The following is a 16,741-nucleotide window of genomic DNA, read 5'->3' on the forward strand; positions in this document are numbered from 1 at the left end:
GTTAGGGACCAACTGAATAAATGGGAGTTGTCCTAATAAACTGAAATTGTATTCAGTATGAAAATTAAAGAGCAGGGGCGCCTGGGTGGCTCAGTGGGTTAAAGCCTCTGCCTTCGGCTCAGGTCATGATCCCAGGGTCCTGGGATCGAGCCCCGCATCAGGCTCTCTGCTCAGCAGGGAGCCTGCTTCCTCCTCTCTCTCTGCCTGCTTCTCTGTGATCTCCATCTGTCAAATAAATAAATAAAATCTTTAAAAAAAAAAAAAAAGAAAATTAAAGAGCACATCATTAAAATGTGCTAATTTGAAGTTTATATAGATATGGAAATGCAACAGTAACTGTAGCAATTATTTAGAACTTAGGCCAACAGAAGAATTTTGGTGGCAAGTAAAATTAACAGCTACTGTTCAGAACCGATAGTGACAGCAAAATCCAGACTGACTAAAACCATTTCTAAAAGTGTTTCCTTTCAGAAAATATGCCCTTATCTGTACTCTGGCACACTGGAGAAAGGGGATGACCAGAGCCCACCCTTGGGAAGCCAATGGAAACTGAAGAGGCCCAAGGGGATAGAATCAAGGTCAGTGAAGACCAAGTGCAAAGTGATCCAGAATACAAAGTAGAGAAATCCAGGGGAGTGCCTACATGAGCAGTCACCAAGTTCAAAAATTCTTCAAAATGTAAACAGCCTCCTGGAATGCATAAAAAAATGCTGGGAACAGTACAGGTACCGACGTCAGAATTCTGTGTCTAGTCTGCAGCATTTCCTCTAAAAAATAAGAAGTCATAACTGACCAACCAGTGACTTATTAGCCTCTTCATCCTGTTAATATTTAAGATGTCATCAAATCAAACACAGCCAAGTGTCTTACGTAGGTTGTAGTAAGTGTAAAAGATGAGGCATTTAATGTCACTATCAAGACAAATGTGAAGATACAGAGGCAGGGAGAACTTTCGATCAGTTGATTAGAGCATAATCTATTACATGTAAACAAGATGAATTTCCCCTCCTCACCTATTAGACATACCATTGCAAAGTTAGGAGAAACAGTCCAGGGATCAATAAGCTGCTGGACCTAGAAAGCACTACTTAAGTTTTCCTTAGTTTTCCATCTGTAAAACCAATGGTGAGATTGTTCAAGGAATTAAAACATTCACAAAGCTGTAAGCACAATGCCAAACAAAGTGAAAGCAATTAATAGTTACCATCTTCATTTTTTTTTAAAGATTTTATTTATTTATTTGACAGACAGAGATCACAAGTAGGCAGAGAGGCAGGCAGAGAGAGGGGGGAGGAAGCAGGCTCCCCGCCAAGGAGAGAGCCCGATATGGGCTCCATCCCAGGACCCTGGGATCATGACCTGAGCCGAAGGCAGAGGCCTTAATCCACTGAGCCACCCCGTCGCTCCCCATCTTCATTGTTAATAGCAACTCCAGAATTCCAAACTGAATTACACACCTGACACTCCCTGTAACAGGGCTACAGGAACTGCTCAGATGGTTGGATAAACCACGTAAGCCTCATTTTTCCAATTGCACAACACATTTACACAAGGGCTCTATTTCCTATGGCCTATGGCAATCACCTGTACATGTACCTGTACTGTTCCCAGCATCTGATTAGAAGTTCCTATCTTCTGTGGTAGAAACACTATATGCACCACAACTAAGATCTAGGAGTGAGAATTTTTTTAAATATGTTTTAAAAAATATGTGCCTGGGTGGTTCAGTCGGTTAAGCATCTGCCTTCAACTCAGGTCATGATCCTGGGGTGCTGGGATAGAGTCCAGAATCGGGGCACCTGCTCAGCAGGGAGTCTGCTGAGTCTCCTTCTACCCCTCCCCTTGCTCATGATCTCTCTTGTTCTCTCTCTCAAATAAATAAAATCTTTTAAAAATAAATAAATAAATAAGATTCAAAAGTATGTTCAAGACCCAAATTCTTCCCCGGGAGGCACTATGGGGCTCCCTACTCAGTGTGGAGCCTGTTTCTCCTTCTCCCTCTCCCCCTGCTCATGTTCTCGCTCTTAAATAAAGAAACTTTTTAAAAAAGAAACTTTATTTAATAAAAGTGGCAGTCATTTACAAACCGCTTAAATGTATATAATCCCACCAACAAATGAGAGAATTACTAACGAAATCTCTTTTGCTGGTAATTTGTTTTTCCTGAAGAGAAGGGCAATGTTCTGTAACAAAATGCTTCACTAATGTTCTTCTTCGAAACGCTTTATACTCTAGCTGAACAATGGAAAGAAAAAGGAAAAAAAAGTGGGTTTTGAAGTGGTTTGTTTATTTTTTATTTTCTTTTCAACCTCAAGTACAGAACAAGGGATTCCTACTAGAACATGGCCACTCATTAGCCCCTTGCAGAATCAGCCTCTTTGATACTTTGCTCCCTAATTTGATTTGGCTCCACATTTTTCTTTCATGTTATTAAATACACAAGTATTAAATTATCATAAAGACAGAGGAACTGGCATGATACCAAATGATCAGTCACTGCTTTTCCACATGTTTATTTATAGCATGTAGACCAATGGTAAATCTAGACCATAAATAGCTCTATTTGCAAAATTATCATCATTTAGGGTTTAGAAATTTTAAATGACTCAAAAATATAAAACCAAAGTATTTCCATTTATAACTTCATTTGGCAAACTATCCAGTTTTATCCAGAGTGCTGCTGGCATTATCCCCATTTCGTAGATGAGGAAACTAAAAGTACAAAAACACCCGTCCAGGCTAGCTTTACACCCCAGTTCTCATTTAAAACTTTAAGTGGAAACTGCATTTTAAGCTAAAGTCACCTATTGAGACACAAGTTTCTCTAAGTTAGTCCGCTAGGATTTATTCTTCTTTCCTGTAACTGTTCTGTAGTTTTGTCAACCAAAATAGAGAAGGAAGTTGGGTTAAACTGAGCACAGGACTATCAGACCTCTGTTGGCAGAAGTTCTCTTTGGCACGAGAGAGATCAAAGCTCTGCCTAACTGATAGTTAAATGGCATTCTAACACAAGGGGCATAAAATAATAAGGTTGCTTAACTTCCATACGGGCTTTTCCCATCCTACACACATCTATCATAGCCTGCTCACAGAATCACAAAAGGGGATGGCTGAGAGGACAAGTGAGGACTGATATCTGAGTACTGCTCTGGGCTTGTGACTAAGCACCTGCCTGATCTCTGCAGATGAGTGCGGAGAGAGCTGGGTGAGGGGCAGGAGCCCAGGTAGAGGGCCCACTCAGCCCCAGCTTACGTCCACTCTGTCACTCTGCATACTATAGTGCTGGTATCCTAGACTTGACATTTTAGAGCATTAAATTTTTCCTACATAGGCATCTCACATACTACAGTTTTCATATTTAACCCCATTAAGGATACAAGAATGGGACGCTGGTTTGCAAATCAATTGTATTCTTTTTCCCACACAATTTTTGTTTTTTAAGCACAGTTAAATGCTTACTTATACCATTATCTACAGCAGGACCATCTCTAATTACACATCAACCCCGACAACCATGCGTTCATAAAAATCTATAGTCTTCAGGGCACCTGGGTGGCTCAGTGGGTTAAAGCCTCTGCCTTCAGCTCAGGTCATGATCTCGGGGTCCTGGGATCAAGCCCCGCATCGGGCTCTCTGCTCATTGAGGAGGCTGCTTCCCCTCCCCATCTCTCTCTACCTGCCTCTCTGCCTACTTGTGATCTCTGTCTGTCAAATAAATAAAATCTTTAAAAAAAAAACTATAATCTTCAAAATTACATGTGATATGCTACAGTTAAATGTCTTTAAGTGTCTAGTAATATAAGGCTAACTACCTACACTATATAATCCTAACAGAAATGTTAAAACTTGTGGAAGAAACCACTGTTTTGTGTTTTTTTAGAGAGACAATGAGATAGTCCCAAGTAGTGGAGCCCAACTCGAGGCTTGATCCCATGGTCTGAGACCATGACCTGAGCTGAAACCAAGAGTCAACCGCCTTACTAACTAAGCCACCCAGGTGCTCTGAAACCACTATCATTTTTATTTAAAAGAGTAAATGTACTATAAACCGTACTTGCAATGCAATAAATCTATAGTCAATAAAGATAAGAGATATAGTTATCCTACCAAAGAAGGGAAGAGTTAGAAACCACTGAGTTGAAATCATAAAAAAAAAGGCAGACTATAAAATAAAAGGTTATAGGTTGTAATTCACTGTTAAAATTTTTATGTTTTATTATAGTAATAAAATGTACATAAACCTAGTTATGATATACCAACAGTTACACTCTCACTCCATATTCAAAGGCAAACACTCCCATGTTCTCAATACACGATGCACAAGTTACTAAATTAAAATTTCTTGGGGCACCTGGGTGACTCATTGAGTTAAGCCTCTGCCTTCAGCTCAGGTCATGATCTCAGAGTCCTAGGACTGAGCCCCGCATCGGGCTCTCTGCTCAGCAAGGAGCCTGCTTCCCCCTCTCTCTTTGCCTGCCTCTCTGCCTACTTAGGATCTCTGCCTGTCAAATAAATAAATAAAATAAAAAAAAAAAACTTCTTTGCACACATTCGTGTAATTTCTTAATTTAGGCAACACGGATTTCTGCATTTCTGCCAGAAGGCCAGGAAAGTCTGCTTCATACAGTGGCTAATCCTCCCTGCCAGAGCCCCCAGGTCTAAGCATATGAGAGCACCCACACCTCACCTCTCTCAGCAGCTGCTACACAAGCTGCCCTATGAGGGGTGACCTGTATGTCCTCAGTCAGGGGCTCAAACTTTCCACATCTCTCATATTGCCTTGAACAGTATCTGGCTTTAAGTACATATCTCCTTAAGGGTGCTTGGGGGTGCAGTCAGTTAAGTGTCTGACTCTTGGTTTCCGATCAGGTCTAAATCTCAGGGTCATGAGATCAAGCCCCATAATCGGGCTCCATGCTCAGTACACAGTCTGCTTAAGACTTTCTCTCCCACTCCCTCTGTCCCTCCCCACTGCTGTCTTTCTCTAAAATAAATAAGTCTCTTTTATTTATTTATTTTTTTTTTTAATTTGACAGAGAGAGATCACAAGTAGGTAGAGAGGCAAGCAGAGAGAGAGAGGAGGAAGCAGGCTCCCTGTGGAGCAGAGAGCCCGATGTGGGACTCGATCCCAGGACCCTGAGATCATGACCTGAGCCGAAGGCAGTGGCTCAACCCACTGAGCCACCCAGGCGCCCCTAAATAAGTCTCTTTTAAAAGTAGATACATAGGGCACCTCAGTGGCTCAGTTGGTTAAGCAACGGCCTTTGGCTCAGGTCATGATCCCAGGATGGAGTCCCACATTGGGCTCCCAGCTCCAAGGGGAGTCCGCTTCTCCCTCTGACCTTCTCGCCTCTCATGTTCTCTCTCACTGTCTCTCTCCCAAATAAATAAATAAAATCTTAAAAATAAAAAAGTTTGAAAAATTAAAAAAATAAAATAAAATAAAAGAAGATACATAGGGGTGCCTGGGTAGCTCAGTGGGTTAAGCCTCTGCCTTCGGCTCAGGTCATGATCCCAGGGTCCTGGGATTGAGCCCCATATCAGGCTCTCTGCTCAGTGGGGGAGTCTGCTTCTCCCTCTCTCTCCACCTGCCTGTGATCTCTGTCTGCCAAATAAACAAATAAAATCTTAAAAAAAAAAATGGAAAGAAAGAAAGTAATCCCATTTACAACTGCATCAAAAATAACAGAAAACCTGGGATCCAAGACCTGTACTCTGGAGACTATAAAACACAGATCAAAGAAATTGAAGATGACAAAATGAAAATATTCCATGCTCATAGATTGGAAGAATATTGTTAAAATGTCCATCTTAACCCCACCAAAATGTCCATACTACCAAGCAATTTAACAGATTTAAAGCAACATCTACCAAAATACCAACAGCTTTTCTCACAGTACTAGAACCAACAATCCTAAAATTTATAGAGAACCACAAGACTCCAAATAGCCAAAGCAATCTTAAAAAGAAAAACAAAGCCAGAGGTGTTACAATTCTGGACTTCAAGTTATAGTACAAAGCTGCAGTAATCAAAACAGTATGGTACTTGCACAAAAACAAGACACATCATTCGATGGAACAGATTGGAAAGCCCAGAAATGGACCCTCAACTCTATGATCAACTAATATTCAACAAAGCAGGAAAGAATATCCAATGGAAACAAGATACTCTCTTCAACAAATAGTGCTGTAAAAACAAGACAGCTGTGTACAAAAGAATTAAATTGGACTACTATCTTACACCATACAAAAAAATAAACACAAAATGGATAACAGACCTGAAACTATAAATATCCTAGAAGCAAGCACAGGGAAGTTATTTCTCTGACAATGGCCATAGCAACATTTTTCTAGATTTGTCTCCTGAGGCAAGAGAAATAAGAAATCCACTATTAGGACTACAACAAAATAAGAAGCTACTGAACAGTAAAAGAAACAATAAAGCTGAAAGACAACCTGTGGAATGGGAGAAGGTATTTGCAAATGACATATCAGATAAAGGGTTAGTATCCAAAATCTATAAAGAACATATCAAACTCAACACCCAAAAAAGAAGTAATTCAAAAACATAGAGAAGACATGAACAGACATTTTTCCAAAGAAGACATCCAGATGGCCAACAGACACATGAAAAGCTGCTCAACATCACTCATCATCAGGGAAATACAAATCAAAAATACAATGAGATATCACCCCACACCTGTTAGGATGGCTAAAACCAACCAAACAAGAAACAAGAGTTGGTGAGAATATGGAGAAAGGAGAACTGTCTGGCACTACTGGTAGGAATACAAACTGGTGTAGCCACTGTGGAAAACAGTATGGAGGTTCCTCAAAAATGTAAAAAAAGAACTATCCTACAATCCAGTAAATGCATTACTGGGTATTTACCCAAGTAATACCAAAACACTCATTAAAAAAAAAAAAAAAAAAGGTATGCACCCCTACGTTTATGGCAGCATTATTTACAATAGCCAAATCATGGTATCATCCAATATGTCCATAGATAAATGAATAGATATAGAAGATGTGTGTGTACACACACACACACACACACACACACACAGAAATATTATTCAACCACAAAAAAGAATAAAATCTTTCTATTTGCAACAACATGGATGATCTAAAGAGTATAATGCTAAGAAAATAAGCCAGTCAGAGAAATAAATACTCTATGATTTCACTCATGTGGAAGTGAAGAAACAAATGAACAAAGTAAAACAAACAAACAAACAAACAAAAACAAGAGAGAAACAAACCAAGAAACTGATTCTTAACTATTAAGAATAAATGGATAGTTACTAGAAGGGAGGTAGGTGATGGGGATTAAGAGTACACTTACCATGATGAGCACAGAGCAATGTATAGAATTGTTGAATCACTATATTACACACCTGATACTAATACAACACTGTACATTAACGATACTGAAATTGAAATAAAAAACAAAAAATAGAAAATGAAAATGTACTTTAACCTCTCCATAGATAGGTAACATTAGACTGGGTCTGCTAATACTTACCTTTTAACTCTTTTAAAATGATCTCCTCACCAGCTAAAACCATCCTGGCCGGACATTTCCAGAACAGCTACTCCTCCTCACTACCCTGTGGGAAGCCTTAAATTCATTACCAACAAAAGCGCACTTGATATTCCCAACAAGGACAAGGAATGGTCAAAGGCATCAGTGGGAAAAATCAACCACATATTTGGCATTCTGTGGAAACAGGTTTACAAGAAGGAAAACAGGCACCTGGCAGGAAAAATTTTTAAGGAAATTATTGAGACATGATACACTTCCTGTCAAAACAACACATGAAGTGGTGATTCATTCCATCAGTATCTTCTAAATGCTGTGCAACTTTAAATGCTCCATAGTTTTAATGACACTTAGTTGTGGCACAGAAGGATTTTCAGTTTTGATTACTAAGCTGTTCAAATGTTCCTGTGCCCAAAAGTAAAAGCCAGCATGTGCTCACCATATGCACAAGAGTACTCTTCAGTAGAAGAGTGACTCTTCAGGGTCACTAAGACAAAAGGTAGTATCATTTACCTCTCCTAGATTAATTTTGGCTAAGGCTGTGGCATTGACAGATTTCAGAATTGTTTAGTGCTTAGCCCTAGACTGGAAAGCTGTTTCCTAATAGAAACTAGAATCAGTTTGCTCGTGATACATGAACACAACACATTGAAATTTCCAGAATTCTTTAAAATCACTTCAATTTTCAAGTGTCTGTAACTGGAATGTATACAAAGCTAGATTTTACTATGTAAATTCAACATGTAAACTTATTACAAGCATACTGCCAAAACACAGAACATGGAAGTGTTTTCTGACTAATTTCAAGTTTCTAACTTATTTAACCATGAAGGGATAAGTATTTACAATATAAGCCCAAATTGGAAAGGGTGTTTTTTAAAGTAGCACAATGATATTTGTTTAATGCATAAATTTTACAGTTCAAGAGTTTGTGACTAAATTCTGCCAACTCACAGTTTATAAATAAAATTGGAGTTCTTACGTACAGATTTTCATTAAAATGCTTATTTCTTCAATTTGCTAATTTTCAGTATCACCAAAGCAGATACATATTCACAATATAGATCTAGAACAATGGAAAAGCAGGAACACTAGACATTACTTTGGTCCCCATCATACTAGGTATGGGTCCCAGAAAAATGGCTTCACTTAGACTGCTGAGATCGCCTGCCCATACTATCTCACACCACAGCATATTTATTTGCATTAATGCCGTTGAATGGGCTGCACCATGAGTTCCGCAAATGCTCCTTCCAAGCTCTTACCCTAAGCTTCCAACACCCAGTATGTGCCTGCCTTGTAGTAATGAACTGTTACTGAGTACTAAACTCAGTTCAGTGAAGGCTCAAAACTCAAGCATAACTCTCCAACACTCCTGAGTGCCAACACTTTGAAAAGAACTCCTGAAGATTTAGAGCCCCTATATTCACCAAGGAAGATCCTCAACAGAATCATGTCCAATTTCGAAAACACCAACAAGTTACCTTTACCATGAGATTCACTGAAAATGAGAAGGAATGTCATACCTTAAAAACATCACCATTCTTAAGAGGATACATTTGTTTTCTCTGGTATTACTAGTCAGGAAGTACATACAATAGTAGAGATTTTAGAAGTTTGCCAAACCTTTTGAGGAAAACAGTGAAATCAGAAGAAGTTTTAAGAGAACAAGTAGGGAGGGGCGCCTGGGTGGCTCAGTGGGTTAAGTAGTTGCCTTAGGCTCGGGTCATAATCTCAGGGTCCTGGGATCGAGTCCCGCATCAGGCTCTCTGCTCCTCTCTCTCTCTCTGCCTGCCTCTCTGCCTACTTGTGATCTCTGTCAAATAAATAAATAAAATCTTTAAAAAAAAGAGAGAGAGAACAAGTAGGGAAGGTAGGAGGAAGGAAGAGTGGGGAAGATAGGAGAAAAAAGAGAGGGAAGGAAAGAGAAAGAACCATTATAAACTTTATTTTTGCTAAAAACTGGTATTATCAAAAAAGCCATGCAGGACATATTCTACACCCAGTCTAGATGAACTGATATAGAGAGACATTAAGTTTCATCTAAGGTCAAATTAATATCCATTTTCAGTCATCTTAGAATTCAACTAACAATAATTGCTGGATTATTACTGGCTGATTAAATACTTCCTGAGCAGTGAGGTATAAACAACAATACGGGAAATCTCAGGGTATGAGCAAGTATTTCTCCCAGTAATAGAACACGTGAGCAGCATCACCAAACCCAACTTCCTGAACTATGTAGATGTCACCAACTAAGTGCTATGAAGTGCTCTGGGACCCAAGCATGATGTTAGTAACTGACACCATCTTCAATGCCACAGAAATAAAGTCTAGGAATGGGACACACCATGGAGAAGGGCTTGACTCAAACTCTTGGGTTTCGAATGAGGTCACCAGCAACCCAAAAAGGCCACACGACCTACCTGGTATGTCAGTGGCAGGGATAGAATTTCAACCCAAATTCTGCTTCTGGTCTGGCTTTTGTTACACTCAGATTAAGTCCTTTTAAGAACCTTCTTCTTCCCCAGAGTCTACTACCAGAGTTAAAATGAATGGCACACACCACAAGCAGTCATGTTGGACTCCCACTAAAAAATATGTTCAATTCATTTAAATCTCGACATTTTGTCTACTTCTAATTTTTGCTGCTATCAGTAAAGAAAAAAACAGCCCATGAAGATAAATTTTCCTTCTATCAATGTGAAAAGGCAAAATGCTTGTTATTTTAATACAAAAGGGACACACCCTGATTTCCCAACCATAATCCATCAGGAACTAGAGAATGACAGAGGGATTCAAATATAAAAGACAGGCACAGGTTATTCTCTTTTTCAAAATGGTGTATTCTGCAATATTTTAATTATGCTTGGCATTCTTCAAGATGTGATTTTTCTTCAACTGTTCATGATAAAGTTGGGTTTTCCCTACTAAAAATTCCTGTTTTTGTAAGACAAGCCAAGTAAAAAGCTATTTTGAGATTTTCTGTAGATAGGAAAGCATAGATTATTCATTTTTATTGAAAAACAACCTAATTTATATGTGAAATAGATTATTTGCATCTTCTTATGTAAAATTTTAAAATTTTGTAAAGTTAAAAAATAAGACATGAGAACTTCATCTCATAATAAACTATTTCAGTCCAAGTTGCTGAAGGAATAATTAAAATTCCTATGGCTAAGACTTTAAAGATTTTTAATACTTGGATATTCAAGGAGGACACTATCAATAGTTCTGGCAATCAAAAGAAAGAAACAATACAAGTTTTACTGAACAACTCGGTGTGACAAGAAAAACATACAATTACTTCTATTTCCCCTTAATAATCCATCAGTTAAAAGCCTATTAAAACATTGGGAACAGGTTGTGTGCGTTGTCTCCTGCCTCCAAAAATGAGGAGCGGTCAGCAGGAAACTTGCTAAGTTGCCAGGGGCTGTGGGAACCAGTATAAAAAGCACGTTGAGAAATCCATCCCTGAGAACTTCCGACCAACTGCAAACCTGGCAAGTACATGAAAGCCTACACTGAAAAGTCAGATGAGCTGATTCTTATAAAAGTGGGGTTTTTCTGAATTAAAGGGAGATAGATTACACTTTCTATACAATGATTCATCTGGGCCTTACTGCCCTCAGCATTTCATCCCATTCCAAACTCTACCCTCCACCCACCTTTATTAACAGTCAATAAGGGGCGCCTGGGTGGCTCAGTGGGTTAAGCCACTGCCTTCAGCTCAGGTCATGATCTCAGGGTCCTGGGATCGAGTCCCGCATGGGGCTCTCTGCTCAGCAGGGAGCCTGCTTCCTCCTCTCTCTCTCTCTGCCTGCCTCTCTGCCTACTTGTGATCTCTCTCTGTCAAATAAATAAATAAAATCTTAAAAAAAAAAAAAAACAGTCAATAAAATCACTGACTAAAGGAATCACAGTTCATAGACATCATCAACTGGAAAAGATTAGTTCCATCCCATTTGGAAAAGATATGCGCTCTATGGATGTACGTACAGATCTTCACATTCTAGGGGTTCAAGACAAAAGGCAGGCCTCCTGTTTGGCAGGCTTCTGTGGTTTTCCACACATACAAAGCTAAAAATGGTTTTTTTTTTTAAGATTTAATTTAGTTGACAGACAGAGATCACAAGTAGGCAGAGAAGCAGGCAGAGAGAGGAGGAAGCAGGCTCCCTGCTGAGCAGAGAGCCCCATGTGGGGCTTGATCCCAGGACCTGGGATCATGACTTGAGCCGAAGGCAGAGGCTTAACCCACTGAGCCACCCAGGTGCCCCAAGAATGGCTTTTTTTTAACCCTCTTCCCTGCCCCTTTTCCTCAAATAATTAGAGTGTCATGCTGTCAAGAGTTATGTCAAACAAACCAAATCCCCAAATAACATAAGTTGGGGTGTGGGGGCAAAAGTCAAGGATTTTTTAAAAATTAGGATTTTTCTTTTTTTTTTTTTTTTTGGAAACACTTTTTTTTTTCAAGATTTTATTTATTTATTTGACAGAGAGATCACAAGTAGGCAGAGGGACAGGCAGAGAGAGTGGGAAAGCACAGGCTCCCTGCTGAGCAGATAGTCCGTTGAGGGGATGCAGGGCTCCATCCCAGGACTGTGGGGATGCGGGGCTCAATCCCAGGACTCCTCCCAGGACTCCAAGATCACAACCTGAGCCAAAGGCAGAGGCTTAAACTGTTCAGCCACCCAGGTGCCCTTGGAAACACTTCTATTTTAATGAAAGATGTTAGCTGAAAGAAGGTTTATACACAGTGTAGTTTCAAAAAGTTAAGCATGCACCTCTTTCCACAGGCTTCTACACTTAACTATACTGACACTATATCTTCAAGACAGACACTGCTATCTTCCAGTTGGTCAAGTTGGTATAGCGGTGTCAATGTACGTTTAAACCAGACAGTGGAGGAAGGGATACATAGATCTGCTTAAGACTGGTGTGAAATGAATGACAAAAAGAACTCTTCTCTGTTTAAAATTCGTCTCTTCTTGGGGTGCCTGGGTGGCTCAGTGGGTTGAGCCGCTGCCTTTAGCTCGGGTCATGATCTCAGGATCCTGGGATAGAGTCCCGCGTCGGGCTCTCTGCTCTGCAGGGAGCCTGCTTCCCTCTCTCTCCCTGCCTGCCTCTCTGTCTACTTGTGATCTCTCTCTGTCAAATAAATAAATAAAATCTTAAAAATAAAATAAAATAAAATAAAATTTGACTCCTCTTTGAAGAAAATGATTTCCAGTTGGAAAGGGGAGAAAGAATATCTTTAGGTGGAAAGCCCATCATAAGAAAGATCAAGCTGCTCTAAGTTCCAGGCTTTTGGATGTGCGAAGAAGAATCCTATGCAGTCTCCTAACCATAATCCATCAGGAACTGTCGAAAAGGACAGGTTTCACACAGGAGACGGGCACAATTCATTCCAATTTTTCAAAAGGGCAGATTCTATAAGCTATGGATTCAAGGAATTTCATTTTGATCCTAAACAAGGTCCTAGAGCAGACTACTAGAGGTCTGAGGGCCCCAAGGAAGAGTCAGTGGCAACTCTCTCAAGAGGAAGTCACTTGAGAATATAACCTCATTCCGTAATGTAATTACTAAACTGCTAACTTCATATACTAGAGATACAGGTTTGTTGGGTATTGTATAGATCCTTATGAAAAGACAGAAGATTAAAAATCTGATACTAGTACAAGAGTAATTAGTTGAACTCTACCTGAAATTGGCAAACATCAATCAGAAATGTGTACAGATGCACCAAATTACCTTGTCTTCAGAACTAGGACCTTAGCCTACATAAGAGTGTTATTTTTTTTCATTAAAACATTAAAGAGGGGCGCCTGGGTGGCTCAGTGGGTTAAGCTGCTGCCTTCGGCTCAGGTCATGATCTCAGGGTCCTGGGATCAAGTCCCCCATCGGGCTCTCTGCTCGGCAAGGAGCCTGCTTCCTTCTCTCTCTATCTCTGCCTGCCTCTCAGTGTACTTGTAATTTCTCTCTGTCAAATAAATAAATAAAATCTTAAAAAAAAAAAATTAAAGAAATGCCTATCAGACCTGTGCAAAACTTGAAACTAAAAGGAGAAGTGAATAAGTTTAACAATCTAATACTTGGAAAAGTTACAGCAAAAGGCTAAAGGCAGGAAGATAAATCTGAGAAACTCAGTTCCAGTCCTAGGACTAAAAAACCCACTATAAAGGTCTGTAAAAGAAGAGATGGGGCTCAGTGCAGCATGTGTTTAAAAAAAAAATTAAATAATCAAACTTGGTAATTTTTTAGATGACTGACCATCAAGAGTCATTAATACTACTTAGAAGTACCATAATTCAAATGCCTTCACTTGAGTAATTATTCTATTCCCGGTTCTGTGCTACGCACTTCCCACAGACTATCTTATGGAATCCATCTAACAATGCTATGAGAAAAAGAGCTAAAAAGGTTGGCTAAAGGTTAGGTGATTTATCCAGGACAAGGTAGGAAGTAACAGAACCCTGAGACTCCTCAAGTTCATTTGCAGCTATCACGCTAACCCTGAGGCTCTACTGCTTTCCTAGAAGGTAGAAGGTTGGGGGGGGAGGGGGTATTAAGCAAGAGTTCGAATGGTTCTACCATGCTCTGTGCTGTCCCACACCATCTGAGAGGACTACACTTTAAGAATACAGCAAATTAGAATATGTTCAGTATCCAGGGGTAGTGAGAGGATTCAAAATCCTGTCACTTAACAAAAGATGAAAATGTTTTCTTTTCCAAATTAAAAGACTTAGGGGTGCCTGGGTGGCTCAGCGGGTTGAGCCTCTGCCTTCGGCTCGGATCAGGATCCCAGGGTCCTGGGATTGAGTCCCGCATCGGGCTCTCTGTTCAGCAGGGAGCCCGCTTCCCCTCTCTCTCTCTGCCCGCATCTCTGCCTACTTGTGATCTCTGTCAAATAAAAAAATAAAATCTTAAAAAAGAAGAAGAAGACTTAAAGGCAGGATATGTAAGGTTTTTTAAATATAAGGGGCTAAATGGGCCCCTGAGTGGCTCTGTCAGTTAAGCATCTGCCTTAGGCTCAGGTCATTATCCCAGGGTTCTGGGATCAAGTCCTACACCAGGCTCCTTGTTCAGCAGAGAGCCTGCTTTTCCCTCTGCCTATCCCTCTCCCTGCTTGTGTGCTCTCTCTGACAAATAAATAAATACTCTTTAAAAAGCAATCAATCAATCTAAGGGGCTCTCATGAAAGTAAATTGTTCAGAATGGCCTCTCATCGGCAAACTATGATAAAAACAATTCTCCTCCTTATTAAGTGTAATACCTTAACCTTTCCAAAGATACACCTCTGGGGGGGAGGAGCGGTGAGGCATGATATCAGCAGAATAGAGAACTAAGAGGTCGGTCCCAACATTCATCCCCCCAACAATGAAACATCAAACAACTACAAACCAATAAAGATAGCTCTAGCAAAGTTCTGCACTACAATGAAAAGCAACAGAAATATTATGGAGATAGGCAGGCCTTTGTAGCTCAGTCAGTTAAGCGTCTGCCTTAGGCTCAGGTCATGATCTCAGGGTCCTGGGATCAAGCCCTGCATAGGGCTCCCTGCTGGTGGGGAGTGTGCTTCTTCCTCTCCCTCTGTTCCTCCCCCCAGCTTATGCTCTCTCTCTTTCTCTCAATTAAAAACCATTAAAAATACACACATACATACATACACTTTATGAAGCTAAAAAAAAAAATGGAGGCTGGTCACATAGCAGGAACACAGGAAACACCCTACCTGAGTCATTCCACTCTGCCAGTTCACAGTAGCTTGGCACCAAAAACAATCCCCCAAAGGGATTTCACCATGCAGGGTAAAGGTCAGTAGGAGAACCCCAGAAAGTTTCATTAATTCACCTAGAGGGACAACATGAGAGGAAGGGAAAAAAAGGATCTACAAAATAATCACAAAGCAATTAAGTGAAAGTCAATAGGGACTTTATATTACATAGAAAAAGGACATCACATTGAAATAAGGACATTACATCATGCTAAATGAAAATGGTTTTAACTAATAGACAAAGAGAAGCTGATGGACCCTCACCCCCCGCCCCCATCCAAAAAAACAAAACCCAACTGTAGCTGCCTGAAAGATTCACTAACCTTTAAGAACACTCATAGACTAAGAGGCAAGGATAGAAAAATACTCCACACAAATGGAAATTAGAAGAGAACATGGATCACTATACTTAATACACAAAGTTTAAGGCAAAAGTTATAACGAGAGGCAAATAAGGTCATTATACAATGAGAGAGGTCTATTCATCAAGACAATTTAACTATTATAGTGTACCTACTTTAGAAAACCTAAATATTTTTATTTTTAATATTTAAAATATTTTATTTATTTATTTGACAGAGAGACAGAGAGAGAGCATGAGAGGGGAGAAGGTCAGAGGGAGAAGCAGACTCCCTACTGAGCAGGGAACCTGATGCAGGACTTGATCCTGGGACTCCAAAACCATGACCCGAGCTGAAAGCAGTCGCTTAACCAACTGAGCCACCCAGGCACAAACCTAAATATTAAAAAACTAAATATTAAATTAACAGATCTGAAGGCAGAAATAGACAGCAAAGCAGTAACACCAGGTACTTCAATAACCCATTTCCAACAATGGATAGATCATCCAGACAGAAAAATCAATAAGGAAATAGCGAACTTGAAGTACACTGCAGGTCAATGGACCTACATATACAAACATTCCATTCAACAGCAGAATAGAACATTTAAAAAAGAAAACCTGTCCTAACAAATATAAGACAATGAAATATCAAGTATCATACCCAAACACAGGTACAAAGCTAGGTATCAGTTAAAAGGAAGAAAGTTGGAGGTGGGGAGAGAAAAATCACAATAAATATAAATTATAACACACTTCTGAACAACCGGTAGGTCAAAGAAATGAAAAAGGAAATAAAATATTTGGAGAAACATTATTAATAGATCGTATTAAAACTTATGGGATGCAGCAAAAACACTTTTTTTTTAATTTTTATTTTTTTTATTTGTTTATTTAAGAAAGCATGGGGGGGTGAACCAGAGAGGGAGAAACAGACTCCCCACTGAGCAGGGAGCCTGATGTGGGGCTCTATCCCAGGACCCCAGGACCATGACCTGAGCTGAAAGCTGAAAGCAGATGCCACCCAGGTGCCCCAGCAAACCACTTCTAAGAATTTCTAAGAAAAGCACTATTTCGGACCACC

At 39.8% G+C, this 16,741-nt stretch overlaps 1 protein-coding gene across 2 annotated transcripts in view; it reads right to left on the bottom strand.

Moving 5' to 3' along the window:
- Positions 1–16,741, bottom strand: part of ARHGEF28 (Rho guanine nucleotide exchange factor 28) — a 317,255-nt gene that overhangs the window by 289,012 nt on the left and 11,502 nt on the right. The window lies entirely within an intron of this gene.

The sequence above is a fragment of the Mustela nivalis genome (assembly GCF_964662115.1).
Source record: "Mustela nivalis genome assembly, chromosome: 3".
Classification (NCBI taxonomy): Eukaryota; Metazoa; Chordata; class Mammalia; order Carnivora; family Mustelidae; genus Mustela; species Mustela nivalis.